At 40.2% G+C, this 14,050-nt stretch overlaps 1 protein-coding gene across 6 annotated transcripts in view; it reads left to right on the forward strand.

The window, feature by feature from the left end:
• The window catches only part of KMT2A (lysine methyltransferase 2A), an 83,682-nt gene that overhangs the window by 436 nt on the left and 69,196 nt on the right, over positions 1-14,050 (forward strand). The gene's annotated exons all lie outside the window — the stretch shown is intronic.

The following is a 14,050-nucleotide window of genomic DNA, read 5'->3' on the forward strand; positions in this document are numbered from 1 at the left end:
GCTCCGGGAGGCTGAGCCAGGGGCTGCCGGCCCCGGAGAGCATCTCCCGCTCCGCCCTGGGCCGGAGGGCACACCCCTTCCGTGCGCACACCCAGCGGGCGGAGCGGCCGCGGCCCCGGCCCCGGCCCGCGAGCCGCTTCCCCGGGCACCGCACCGCACCCCGTGGGGTCCGGCCTGCTGCTGCCCCGCTGCCGGCGGGCACGGCCCCTCTGCCCGCCGGGGGGCAGCCCGCCCTCCGCCCCGCGCGTGGCGCACAGCGCAGCCACGGCGCAGGTGAGCCGCCCCCCCACGCATCCTCCTCTGGGCCGGCACTGGCCCCCCTCCGCAGCCGGGGACAGGCCCTGCTCCCCTGAGGTGGAGGGGGGAGATGGAGGGGATGTGGCAGCAGCCGCAGCAGCGTTTGGTAGAGAAGGAGATATGCTCCCATCCCGTCCCCAGGCTGAGCAGACACTCCCCACCGGCCCTACTCGGGGGCAAAGAGCAGCCCGCCTCCCCCGCGGAGAGATTGCTTCCCCCCAACTCAGACATTTTGTTATTGATCCTCTTCCTCGGTTCTTTCTCCATCATCCTTCTGGAGGAGGAAGGCGCCCTAGCAACTGCCTCTCAGGGGAGGAAGGATAGGAGGGAGGGGTGAGGGTGGGTGAAGAGCGTGTGCTCCCCACCATCAGTAGCCGCAGAAGGATGTGGGTAAAAAGCTTCCCCCCATCATGAGCAGGTAGGGCTGATAAATGACATTTACTCTTCCTTCTGTGTTGTGAGAAAGTGAGGGGGGGGGGAAACCACATCTGCTCTTTCCCTTCCCTTGATCAGGAGAGGATGGGTAAAAAGGAACTTGCCCCGTCCCCCTTTATAAACAGTAGGCGATGGAGGTCCATGTCTGATGCTGAATCTTTATTCCTTTCCTTCTAAAAAGACAGTTTTTCAGATAAATGCCTCTTCTGATATGTCTAGACGTTAGAGTTTCTACATTTGTTTTCTTTAGGATTGAATGAGCAAAGGGATTTAAATAGGTAGGATTGGGGAACGTGAACAACAGCTGCTGGGGGCTGGGGAGGGGGCGGGAAGGATGCTCTGAACTGCGCTTGACTGAAACAGAAAGGGAAAGATGTCAACAACCAGCCGCCTCCTGTGTGCCCTGCTGTTGGTGCCACAAGCGTGCTCACACAAATCCTGTTCAACCCTTCTCCCTTTCACCGCCCCCAGCTGCACCTGGGCTTGGAGGGAGACCCCGGGGCAGAAAGGATGGGGGATAAAGCAGCTTAATTGTAAAAAGGAAGGTTGGCATTTTTGTAGAGTTGTTCATCTTCCTGCCTTAATTTTTTTCAAAGCGTTTCTAAGGCAGCCAGATCAGGAGTCTGACAACAACCCGCCTTTTGACAGTGCTGGGAAGACATGATGGGGGCGTGTTACTTACTACTAACTGCAGCATCCCCTTTTCTTGTTTCTCTCCTTTTTGAAGTACCACCATTCACAGCCTTCCAAAGATGGACTGTTTTCAGGCAACATATCAGGAACATATTTACTTTTGAAGGGCCAATTCCATATCTTGATTTAAAGGAAAAATCTCAAAATCACACTCTTAAAAACCAACAGGATCGCTTTCTTATGTTAATAATATCCAAAGTTATTAAAAATGAAATAATTATAGAAAGCTAATTTACTTATCATAATTTTTACTGTTTACTTTTTGTATTGTCCTCATCTGGTAAAGTAAAACCAGGCTGGTCAGTTTCAAATGTTGTTTATAGTAATTTTCACTTTCTGGGGCAGTTAGCTTACCACTAGCAGAATCCTACAGTATATGAATTGCATTGCATTGCAAGGGGATGTTTAATTACAAACAAACTATTAAAACAATTTCATGAAAACATTCCTTTTAATGTTACCTGAAAATTTTAACAAAAAATAAATATTTGTTTTAAACCACTCAAATTACGCAGGTGAAAACATCCCTTTACTTAATAACACAAACTCCCTTTGGCTGGATATAATGATTAAAAGATTAGGTTAACCTGAAGTTACTGTATCAACTTGAAGGAAGTTAGTATCTTATAAATATGAATTGTCTGGTAAAAAATGAAATCTGAACAGTCAGCCTACTGTTCATAGAGTTATTATTTTGAGCCATAGGAGGTAGGGGTTATAAAGAAAAGAGGATTACATATGGCAGTGGATTTTTGTCCTTTCATCCCCATGTGTATTTTGGAATTTAGAGACAATTCTAATATGTATTAGAAAATATTTGTGCGTTTGAATCTAAGGACATCATATAAAGAAAGCAGTGAGGACAAACCTGTCCTTTACTGTTAATGAAGAAAATATTTCTTGTCTTCTAGATAAATGCGTTTACTAAATGTTCAGCTAGCAATGACTTTTTGAAGATAAGCAGAAGAGCAGTATTTTGTGGTAATTGACAACATCTAATTACAACTCTGTATGAGGAAGCGCTTTGTTTGCTTGCAAGAAGGGTTTATCTATTGGGCTATGACAAATGACCTTTTAATTTTTATTAAGCTGCTGAAAAACTCCTGCCTTATAGTGTTATGGAATGGGGAAAAAAATATAGTTTCCCTGATAGCTTATTGGTTATAGCCTGTGAGGAAGCATTAGTTGAATTTCAAGTGACATCATATGGACCAGTATGGAATAATACCTGTTCAAATTTATTTAAAACTACATTGTTAATGGTATGCTGAGACTCCACAGTAGTAAGGCAGATACCCATACACACTAAAAGTGGAAGGCAACTTGAATAGATTCAGTATTTTTTCTCATAACTGGTAGAAACACATTGCTCCCTCCTGTGTTTTCAGTAGGTAGTGTTTCCTTAAGATCAGACTAGCTGTTAGTCTGTTGCTTTCCAGGGACTTGGTTATTTTAACAGATGATCTTTGAATATGGAGGTCAGAAGGTTCGGGGCATGTTCATCATAAAGATTACACTAATCTGAAGTAATGCAGCATATTACTCAAAATCCAGCTCAAAAGTTTGTCTCTGTTCCCTGTTGAATGGGATGGAGTAGTATTAGGTTTAATATCTGGCTAATAGGGTTCTAGCCCCTGATTGTGACAGGAATTTGGGGGCAGAGCTTCTTTATCATCCTTACCTCCAAGAATCCAGTCTCCTTTTACCTAGGACTCATTGTACTTAAGTAGTGTCCTGTGAAGAGTTGCATAACATCTACATTGTTCATGATTTCCATGAAGTCAAGGATTTTTCCTGAACTAAGCTGATCAAAACCTGCTGCTTACCTGCTCTAAAACGACTCATCCTGAGTTGAAATCTTAGTGATTATGTAATATTTTATAAGTCTGAATGGAGCTAGATGTAATGTCCAGGAATCCTTGGAGATCAAAATAGCATGTAAGAAATTGTTGTATTATTGTGCACATTTGTGTTATGGTTGGTACTGTTTTTTAAGCAGCTGTTACTCTGGTCTGGTCTTTTTTATATAACTATCAAAAATGTGGTGTTAACACTGATTCTAATTTAATGCAACAAAATCAGAAAAAACTCAGTTAAGTGTGGCACTCAAACTTTCACTTACCCCATTGTGCCATCGTCCAGAACACAGTTAATTTTACTTATTATGCTGCATGTGCTGCAAATCCTGGGCACAAAAGAGCCAAAGAAAAACAGAGCAGCTCCTTCAGAGATGATTTCTTGTTTCTGTCCATTCAGTGAAACTTTAACATTATTAACATAGTTGTTTTAATTTTCTTTGTTACTCAATAATAATGTAAGGGGCGAGGAAAGCCAATGGATCTCCTCCAGTCCCCTGCCAATGTTGATTTTGTGCAAATCCATTGCTTCTAGTACAGTTCAGTTTCTTTCACTGAGCTGCATTATCTTTTTTTTTTTTTTTATCTGTAGAATGAAATACTAAAATGTTAGGCTTTGACTTTGCAATAGTTAGGGAGAGTTTTCACATAGTAGAACCAAAACAGATTGAAAAATTCTTGTTCACATCAAATCCTTTCTACTTGATCTGAGTGGAATCCTTTCTACTTGATCGTTACCTTGAGTTTAATAATCAGGAGGATTTTGGATAGTATTTGTTTACTTATTCTCCAGACTATAATATGGAATTTTTGTATAGTAGAAACCAAGAAAAGTGCTTATGTACAACTGCTCTTTATCAGAGTTAAATGTCGGCCCATTATGTTGTTTAAAATAATGTTTAATTGAAGCTTTATGTTTAATTGAAGCTAAGCAAGTTAAAACAGTTACAGATCCCTGGAAAAGGCATTTAAAATGAAAGTCAGATCGTAACAGTGATTGTCGTGGCACTGGTAGTGTTGTTGTAATTGTAAATGGATCATAATCTTCTCTGAGGCAAACATCAGAGCTTTAAAGGGTTACTAATGGCTGACTTGTTTTGAAATTGCACTAGATACATGTGTTGGGAGGAGTGACTTTCTATTACTGCCGTAGTCATGCCTGAGCTGAATAGCACAGATGATTTCTTTCCTGCACTTGCATTAAAATTTTGTATCTCAGAACTTCCTCTCCTAATTTTATGTTAAAGGGTCATTATAAAACTGTGTGTGTGTGTTTAATTTCTGAAGTACAGTTACAGAGCTCTGCCTATTAGTGGTAGCTTATTAAGTATGTGTGGATGGAGAGATTTAGACTATTATTAGATATTTATGTAAAGCAAATCCTGACCGATTAAATGCATGTTGTAACCAGAGATATTGAACATTCCTTTTTTTCCCCACACCTGGTCTTTCTGAACTGTTCTAGGCTCCTTCATAAGAAATATTAAAATTCAAGTATAAATAATAACCATACTAAACCAGGGTCCTTTTAGGTTTTTCTCAATGTTTCCTTACTTTGCTGAATGCTGGTTATATGCAGCTCTCAGAATACAAGTGTTCTGGGTTGTAGACTCTGAGAAAGTAAATTCTTTCTGATGGAATGTTTTATGTCCAACTTTTCAAAGAAGGCAATGATTTATAATGTACTGTTAGGTTAGGGGTGATGGTGTTGTCTCTTACTGTGTCTTGGCATGTTAACACTATGAGCATCAGAACTCTTTGGCATCATGGTTCTCTCAGCTATGCTACTCACAACACAATCCTTACAATGTTTTATTGAATTAACATTGTGTTCCCCCCCACCCACTCCCCCCAGTTTTCCAGTGGAGGAGTCAAATTATTTAACTGTGGATATTATCATACCACATCAGATTCAGTCCAAGGAATCAGAGTGGGTGGGGACAGTTGAGTAACCTGTTACCTCCTTGAGGTAGCAGTTAATTTTTCTGCCATTGTTAATTTGGGGGAGAGGGTATAAAGAGGTTTTGGGAGTTGGGTTTTCATCTCTCTTCATCGTTAGGGTTGCCTTTACTCCCATACTGTTGCATGTGTTACACACAAACACAATATTTTGCCATATGTGTTCCACAATCACTTGTTACGAGGTGCAAAAGCACTGCCCTCTCTTTTCCCCTTTGAAACTGTTTGTGATGGATATGCATACAGGATTTACAGACATAGGTGCAAAAGCCTGCCATCTGCTCCATTTATTACCACTTAACCCTTTGAGTACTGCCTATAGCTAATGAATTGGCATTTCAAGGACCTTTTGATGTATGTCTTGTTCTGCTGTTCCCTCTTATTTTATTTGAAGTCATAACAAGATGGTTTTGGGGCATGGCTGAGAGGAGGAATAGGGTATGCAACAGAGTTAAGATTAGGAAAGATTAGATTAGGGGCCATTCAGTCAGCATTTAAGTCAGTCAGAAGATGTTTGTCCCCACCACATAATTTTTTGAGATTTGGTTTTGAAAATGTATCTTGCAAACTTTTATTACTAGTTTAGAGTATAGTTCTAAATTGATTCTTAGCCAGATCCTTTACTTGCCTGTTTCCACCACTCTAAACAGCCAGACAAATGTTGTAGAGGGGTGATCATAGGCATTGCAACTTTGTGAAAGCAATAGCCTGGGAGCTTCCATCCAAGGAGACTACAGCTATGGACCCACATATCTTTGAAAGTTTACCCAAATTCTAGCTGCATGTAAGGGTGGTAGCGAATATGCCCCTGATCTTTAAATCTGTTGAAAGAATTCTCATTGGTTTAGGTACATAAATGCTGAGGCAAGAAGGCATTTTGCTGGAGTGTTGTTTTGGGAAAGTTCATATTCATATGAAGAGAAAAATATTACCTTGCTTTAAGGTGGGTATTTCAGTGAGAGGGACTATGTTGCATTGGTATGGAAGGAACATGCAAAAATCCCAGTATTTTTATTCCCTTTTCAATTCATCCTATTAAAAGCTTGGCTAGAACTTAGCCAAATGGCTTTGTTGATGGTTCATCAATATGAGACAGACAGTGGTATCATTGCTGAACCCTTGCCTCTGATTCCTGCTGTCAAAGCCATTAAAATGCTTGTCAGGATACAAAGAGGGTCTGGAGATCTCTCTTATGAGGTTATTGAAAGATGCAGTTAGCCGCTTCCCCAGGACTTTCTTTCCAGATTGGTACAGCATCTTTAGAGTACAAGTATATTTATGTCTGGAAGTATCTGAATTGTTTCACTATTCTGCTTTGATGTGTCTGGGCATCTTTGACTCTTAAACATAAAATGGACATGAATGATTAAAAAAATCTACAATATTTTATCTATTCTCAGTTGTCTCAGTTTATCCTAAGTATTGCTTTCTAAATGTTCCACTTAAGAAACTGACAGGGGAAGAGCTAACTTAGCAAAAGTGATGCATTGACAGGACTGATCAGTTTCCCAAATTCCATCTGTTTCACTTTTCACTCACTGAGTGCAGGATACTGAAGTGACGTACAGTTTCTTTATAACACTTTGGGTGACCCTCTGCTTCACAGGCCTTACTGAAAGGATGTTGCCATCAGAATGAAACTGTTTCAGGTGATTCACATTGCAGAAAGCATTTCTTGTTCACTCAGGGTGAAAGTTGTGATGAGAGATTATTCATATGGAGTAATGAGAGCATGGGCAGGGTTGATAGAACACAACTAGAGGTACACCATCAACTACCTGGAAAACCTTGGACTGATGATATATTTTGTTGGAGTGTTGTGTTTTAAGTCTGAAAGTTGTCTTTGTGGCTGCTGCTTGGGATTTAGTTCATGGGGGTGATCTTTGCATTCATCTTAACTCTGTAATAGCATTGGATTTTTTCTGAGTTACACCTAACAAATAGTATCTGCTTTAACAGACCAGACTGAGCCATATACTACTAATGCTCCTAGAATGTGCACTGTAGTAACTTTGTGAGAATAGGCATCATGATCAGTTTGATTTTCTAATTCTAAAATTAGTTGTCAATGGAGACTCTGGAAGCTGGAGTTCTGATTGTGTTTATGCTGCTCTTCCTGTAACTTATAATTGCTAAGAATATGGGGAGCCAGTTAAAAATGTAGCGTTCAATTTGAAGCAGAATTTCTTCTATTCCTGTTGTTCCACGTTAGAGCTTGTCTTATGTGGAGGCAACACAGTGAATAATTCTGCTGTGCTTTCTGAGAGGTCTTACAAACTGATTTTGCTTAGTACCTCTATTTCTAGACTAAGTGCCAACAGATGTGACATTCTTTCTCAGTTTCTGGACAGGCATTCACTTATAAGAATATGGAAGTCAAATGAGTCCTCACTTTGCTAGGCTGGATATAACAAGAACTCCAACTGCTCTGGTGCTTGTAAATGACAATGCAGCTCATAGTAGTACTTCAGAAATTCAGGGATGTACTTATTGGGCTAGCTTAAGTATCCAGTTATTTTTGATCAGAAGGTGCACATGAACATCTAGCTTGATGCTGACATGGTAATTTTTTGCTTTGTCTTCTTTTCAATATGATGGGAGTGCATTAGATGTTGTGCCAGTAACTACTGGACAGTCTGCAGAGTTAGCTTCTGAAGATGGCCTCTCGCTTGTCTTTCTAAGGAGATAAGATACTATAGAACTGGTTGACTTTTAAAGAATGAACCAAAAACTAGGGTGTAGGAGATGAAGTAAAGTAAATCATTGTTGAAATACTCATCTTTAAATTAAATATGTCCCCTTCCCCCAAGTGCTGCCTGGAAAGTTGCATTCTTATTTCTAGTGCTTCTGCCTGTCAGTTTTGATGACAACAATGATTCCGTTTGCCTCTAAGAATCCATATCATGCTCCAAAACTGAGACACCACTGGAATCAGTATCTTTAGGAGAACTTTCCAGTCGAAACCCATTTTAAAAATCAGAATTCCTTATTAAATCTTTAGATAGAACAACTTTGGAAAATGCTGTAATGTTGCTCCAAAGTCTTACTAAAGTGGTCTGCTAATTCATCATCATAAAGATTTGAATATGATTTTCTGTGGTTGGATTACACTGGTTGTAGTGAAAAAGATTTTGTCCATTGAGTAAGAACTTTAACCTATGAACCGTCTAGATAGTCTGTAATATTTTGATAGGAGAGTTTCAATGTATTTCTGCCCTCTAGATTTAGGGGATGCTGCACCCTGTCTGTGCCATTGGGCTTTTTGCTTCCTTGTCATACTGGAGGGACTAGCCTGTTCTCCTTTTTTTTATTTTCCCAAGTGACGTTTTTGTGTTGCATTATGCTTTCTCAGGTAAATGAGGTCATGTTTAAAATCATCATGTTTTTAATCACCCTGTTATGCTTTATGGTAACTTACATTAAGATAACTAGAGAGATTGTGTTCATGCTTCAGTCTACTCAGAATGAAATGTCGATACCTGTCGTATCTTTAACTGATTCAGCATTCCAGCCTTCCACATGCATTTTGGGATTTCAACAGCTGCCTTGGTACTTTCATCTCTGATTAGTTACCAGACTACCTGGATAGATCATTATTACTTCTTGGCCATCAGTGGTGGTATTGTCATGAACAGGCCACTTACAAGCATGATTGACAGGTGTGGCTACACCTCTTTCAAGTGCAAATGAAGCAGAAAGAATTATTTGTGAAGAAAACAGCCTTTTTATTGAAGGTACTCCAGCAGGCAGTTCTAGTAACTGCCTGGTATGAAATAAGAAAGAAATAATAATCTCTAGGATATTGGGTCAAATCCAGAATTAGTTCATCCTTTTGGAGAACTGGGTTAACAGAGCTCTCAACTTAAAAATAGTCTGAATCCCAATTCTGAATTGACTAGGGTGCACAATTGTAGGAATTGTTCCAGTTTGTTGATTTATGACCTGCAGATTACAAAATCATCATAGAATGTCTGTTAACAGAATGAATAAAACATTATGAATAGTCAAAGTTAACTGAATTATGGAGAGACAAAGTCATTCCATAGTTAAGGTTGCAACTGAGTTTCTTCTTCGAGTGATTGCTCATGTGTATTCCACAGTAGGTGTGCATGCTCGCCACGTGCACCGGTGTCGGAAGTTTTTCCCCTAGCAGTACCCGTAGGGGAGGAGTGCCCCCCGCAACCCCTCGAGTGGCACCTGCCTGGCGTGGTATAAGGGGATCTGCGCACTCCCCCTACCCTCAGTTCCTTGTTGCCAGACAACTCTGATAGAGGGGAAGGAGGGCAAGGTGTGGAATAGACATGAGCAACACATCTCGAAGAACACCAGTTACAGAAAAGTTAACTGTCTTTTCTGTTAGAATTTTTTTGTCAGTCCCCGTCCCCCCCCATACCCTCAGAACCGTCACAACTGCTTCAAAATGATTGCTACTAAATATGAAGTAAATTGGATGAGTTCCTGAGAAATGGCATCCTAGAACCAGAGATGTTCACCAGAGTTCAAAAAGCTGTCAGTTTGAAGTAAAATGTATATAATATAAAACCTAGTAGGTAGCGCACTGCACTTGGTCTCAGGAGACCTGAGTTGTATTCCTGACTCTGTTTCTGGTCTTCTGGTTGACCTTGGGAAAGTCACAGTCCCTCCGTGCCTCAGTTCTCCATCTGTAAAACTGGATAGTGATACATATCCACCTTGTAAAATGCTTTGAGATCTTCTGATGAAAAGTGCTATATAAGAACTAGATGCTATTATAATATTCCACTGGCTCAGATCTAGTGCACAGCAACACGGTCTTATTAATTAATATCCAACTTAAAAAAAATTGGAACCATTGTTAGCGATCATAGACTCTGTTGGTATTGGTATAGTATGTCAGATGACTGCTTGAAACCTATGCTTTCATGTAAAAAACCACTTCCACCTGCTTTCCTTGCCTAGGCAGAATTCATTTGAAATACAAATTGTAAATAATAATGCCCCTCAATCACCTCCCCCTCTGTCAGCCAGGTTCTCACTTAGTTTCCCCCTTTCCTGAGATAGATGCTCTAATAGTCTTCTGTAGCCCAGAGAAAGGAATACCCTTTAAAAACCGACAGGAAATTTCTCAGATGGAGAAGGTAGAAAACATTAGTTCTTTCCTCCTGCCCTGTCTTTTCTTGCTACATTCCTGAGTGGTTTCAGAGTAGCAGCCGTGTTAGTCTTTATTCGCAAAAAGAAAAGGAGTACTTGTGGCACCTTGGAGACTAACCAATTTATTTGAGCATAAGCTTTTGTGAGCTACAGCTCACTTCATCGGATGCATTCAGTGGAAAATACAGTGCTTTCTCCTCACTGTGACAGCTCTATTCCTAGTTGTCTCCTCATTTTCTTTACCGAGGCATCTGCTCCTCTCCCTGCACCTCTCTATTAGAAACACAAAGTGAGGGGGAAGTGTTCAGGAAGAGAACATAGAGGGAATATTTAATGCTTCTCTCCCTTTTCCACCTGACAGACTTTATGTGGACTGCAGCAGTTGGGGTCCCTTCTAATGACTCATAGGAGATTTGCTTCTGTTGCAGACCATAGGGAGGCAAATTGAGGGGGGGAGTTCTAGGAGCCATTTGTCTTCTGCTACACTCTGAATTCCTCAACTCTGCTTCCTCATTTGAACCACTATCTTCCTCGCTTAATTCCAGTATTCTCCAGCAAGGCTCCCTTTCCCTCCATCCCCTCTACCTCATGCCCTTTTGAACCAGAGACTCAGTGACTGGTGGTGGAGAGAGATGTGTTAGGATCTTAAGGAAGGATCTTAAGAAGACAAGGGAAAGCATTAAAATTTTCCTCCCTATTCCACTCAGTGTGCCTTCTCTGGTTTGTAGCATCAGGACTTCCTTTTGATGAGCCCCAGGAGGTTCTCAGCTCCTTTACCTAATCCTCTCTGCTTCTTGCAGACTTCATCAAAAGCCCAGCCTCCCTCGGGCACCTTATGGCCCATCTTCCCCAAATACCCCTCAAGCTTTTAGGTGTTATGAGATGCTGCACAAGCATAAGGTTGGGGGTGGCGGTGTCTCGCAGTGTGCAGAGTAATTGTGTGGGAGCCCTTGATGAGCCTCATCAGACTTACTAGGGAGTTGATGTATTTACCCAGGTGAAGCCCAACTCTTAAAGGTTGCAGGAGCTGGACTCCCCTTCTGCAGAACTGAGGGAAGGCGTTGGGAGAAGCTTCTCCCTTTCCTCATCTGAATTCTCTGCTAAATCCTATGTTTAGACTAGTAGGGAATTAAGGAAATTTATACACACCCCCCCCTCTACCTTTAAGGTGAAGCAAAAGTTGTGCATGTGGGTCATGGGTTTGAATACAAGTTGCCTTTCAAAAACTTTAGGGTGGGTGGAACCTTCATACATTAGAAACTCATGAAATGAGGAGGAGTTGCATTTCTCAGATAAGTCCTTAACTGAGCCCCAGAAACAATGCTCTGGAGAAAAAAAAAAAAAGCAAGAAATATATTTTATTCATCTATAACATTTTTATTTTTTCTTTGATTTAAAAAATACCTGTAATACCTTAATTTTAATTGTATGGTGGTTGGATTGCTTATGGCTTTTTTCATCATTCATACAAGAATTTTACGGTATCTTTTTGTGTAGACAGCACAGATGCTGAAGGCAATCCTTTTTCATTAAGGACCTTGATCCTGTAAGGTCCTGAGTGCATTCATTGCCTCACAAGATTTGGTTCTATGATTTTATGTGCCAGCCAGTTATCCAAGTATCATTAGACATAGAGCTAGCATGTCTCCATATGTAAATATTATATGTCTAGATCATCCCATTAGAACTCTTAAGTGAAAAGAACAAATGTTAGTATGGGGACAAATCATCACCTTAGTATTGGAAACCTGTTTCCAATTTAAAAAAAATAAATTATAAAATCAGTTTGCTCTGGTGTATGTTTTTGATACTCTACATGCAAAGAAGGGAATATGCTAGGCTGGTTTTCCACAGAGGCAGTTAAAGTAGTTTGTTTCTCTTGTTTGAGAAGTGCAGCCTTAACTCTGCATTTGCTGGTTTCTAACATTAGAGGGGTTTTGTTAGCTAAAATTCATAATAGGTACTATGACAGGTTTCAGAGTAACAGCCGTGTTAGTCTGTATTCGCAAAAAGAAAAGGAGTACTTGTGGCACCTTAGAGACTAACCAATTTATTTGAGCATGAGCTTTCGTGAGCTACAGTATCCAGCATCTGATGAAGCATCCGATGAAGTGAGCTGTAGCTCACGAAAGCTCATGCTCAAATAAATTGGTTAGTCTCTAAGGTGCCACAAGTACTCCTTTTCTTTTTGCGAATAGGTACTATGTACTCAAGGCTCTAATATGTGTCTGCAACCATATCTTTATCCATAAAAAAACTTTAAGGTGAATATTATTGGAAATGACTTTCAAGACTCTAAACAAATACACCCACAATGTGCAAGTAAATATGCAAATTATTTTTTAATCCAGGAATTCTGCTTTTTTTTTTTCTTGTTTGGTTTCCTTTCAAACTTTGCATATAATGTAAAGGATTGCCTTCTGAAAACTAGTCTTTCTCTCATGAAGGTAAGTTGCCTGATATTATTATTAAACTACGTTGTGGGCCCTCTGAATCTTGGTCTGTGGATAAATATCCTTAAACATTTATGTTGACCTTTTTCTCTACCAGAAAGAAGGAAACTCAGGTGTTTTAACAGGCATTTATAGTTCGTCTCCTCTTTTCTCTGAAGCCCCACCTTCAAAGATTTCCAATATACACACAGTAGAAGTGATCTTGCAAAGAAATGTGCCTGCAACTGTGATCTTTTGAGTTGAAGAATAAATTCTTCAAGGCAGAGAATTATTGTGTTCGTATTGTGATGCACAGGATACCCATGGATGTTTCTTAATACTCTTCTTAGTAGTTCTGGCTTTTAGATCAGTACAGCATTTCTTTGTTCTTTCTGGCTTCTTTCTGTTGACAGGGAAGATGACACCAACTCATAAACAACACCTACAACAAGGAATTGAGAAACAAAAAGCAGATTTGAATGTCAGTATATTTTGATGATTGTACTTTCTGGGTTGTATTATTGCAACATCTCCCTTCTTTCTCAGAGTAGTTTTCTAGCAGGAATTAAATGATTTAAGGGGTCTGGTTGGTCTTCTGAAAATATGAGTTGAAATTACTTATTTTTAATGGCCAGGCTTAGGAATTCAGCAAAAGGGTGATAATTATGGAATTATAGCTGGTAAAAGGACAGTTTAATAAGCCAGAATTGGTCATTCCTGCTCACCCCCCAAAAAAGTTATGTTTGTTAAGGATTACAAAGTATTTATATGAGCCTAAGGACCGCTTCATCCTCAGTTGAAATATAAATATAGTAGCCACTTTATGGTAGTCATACTGCACAATAACTTTTAAAGGGGGGAGGGGAAGTGAAGAGTAATGTATCCATTAAATCTCTACTAGGGAAACTTCGATAGGCAGAGTATAAAAATGAGAGTTGGATTTGGCCAAGTAGCATGCCATACAGCATCCTAGTGAGGGCACCATTACAGTACCGACCCTGAGAAGAGGGCTGCGTATTGAGTCACTACAGCATTTCCTATAGCTTTTGGGCTTTTCTTTGGTGTCTTCTCCCAATTGCATGTTCATTAGTCTTTAATACAGTTTAGGTTATGTAGTCTGAAATCTCAGCTTAAGGTCATTAGCAGATGCACAAAATTCTGCCCTTTGAGGTGAGTGCTGAAAAAGTATTAAAATTCTTTGTCGTCTTAGTGACTTACCATCTACATCAGAACACAGAACAAAGCCAT

Source organism: Lepidochelys kempii, chromosome 22 (assembly GCF_965140265.1).
Source record: "Lepidochelys kempii isolate rLepKem1 chromosome 22, rLepKem1.hap2, whole genome shotgun sequence".
Classification (NCBI taxonomy): Eukaryota; Metazoa; Chordata; order Testudines; family Cheloniidae; genus Lepidochelys; species Lepidochelys kempii.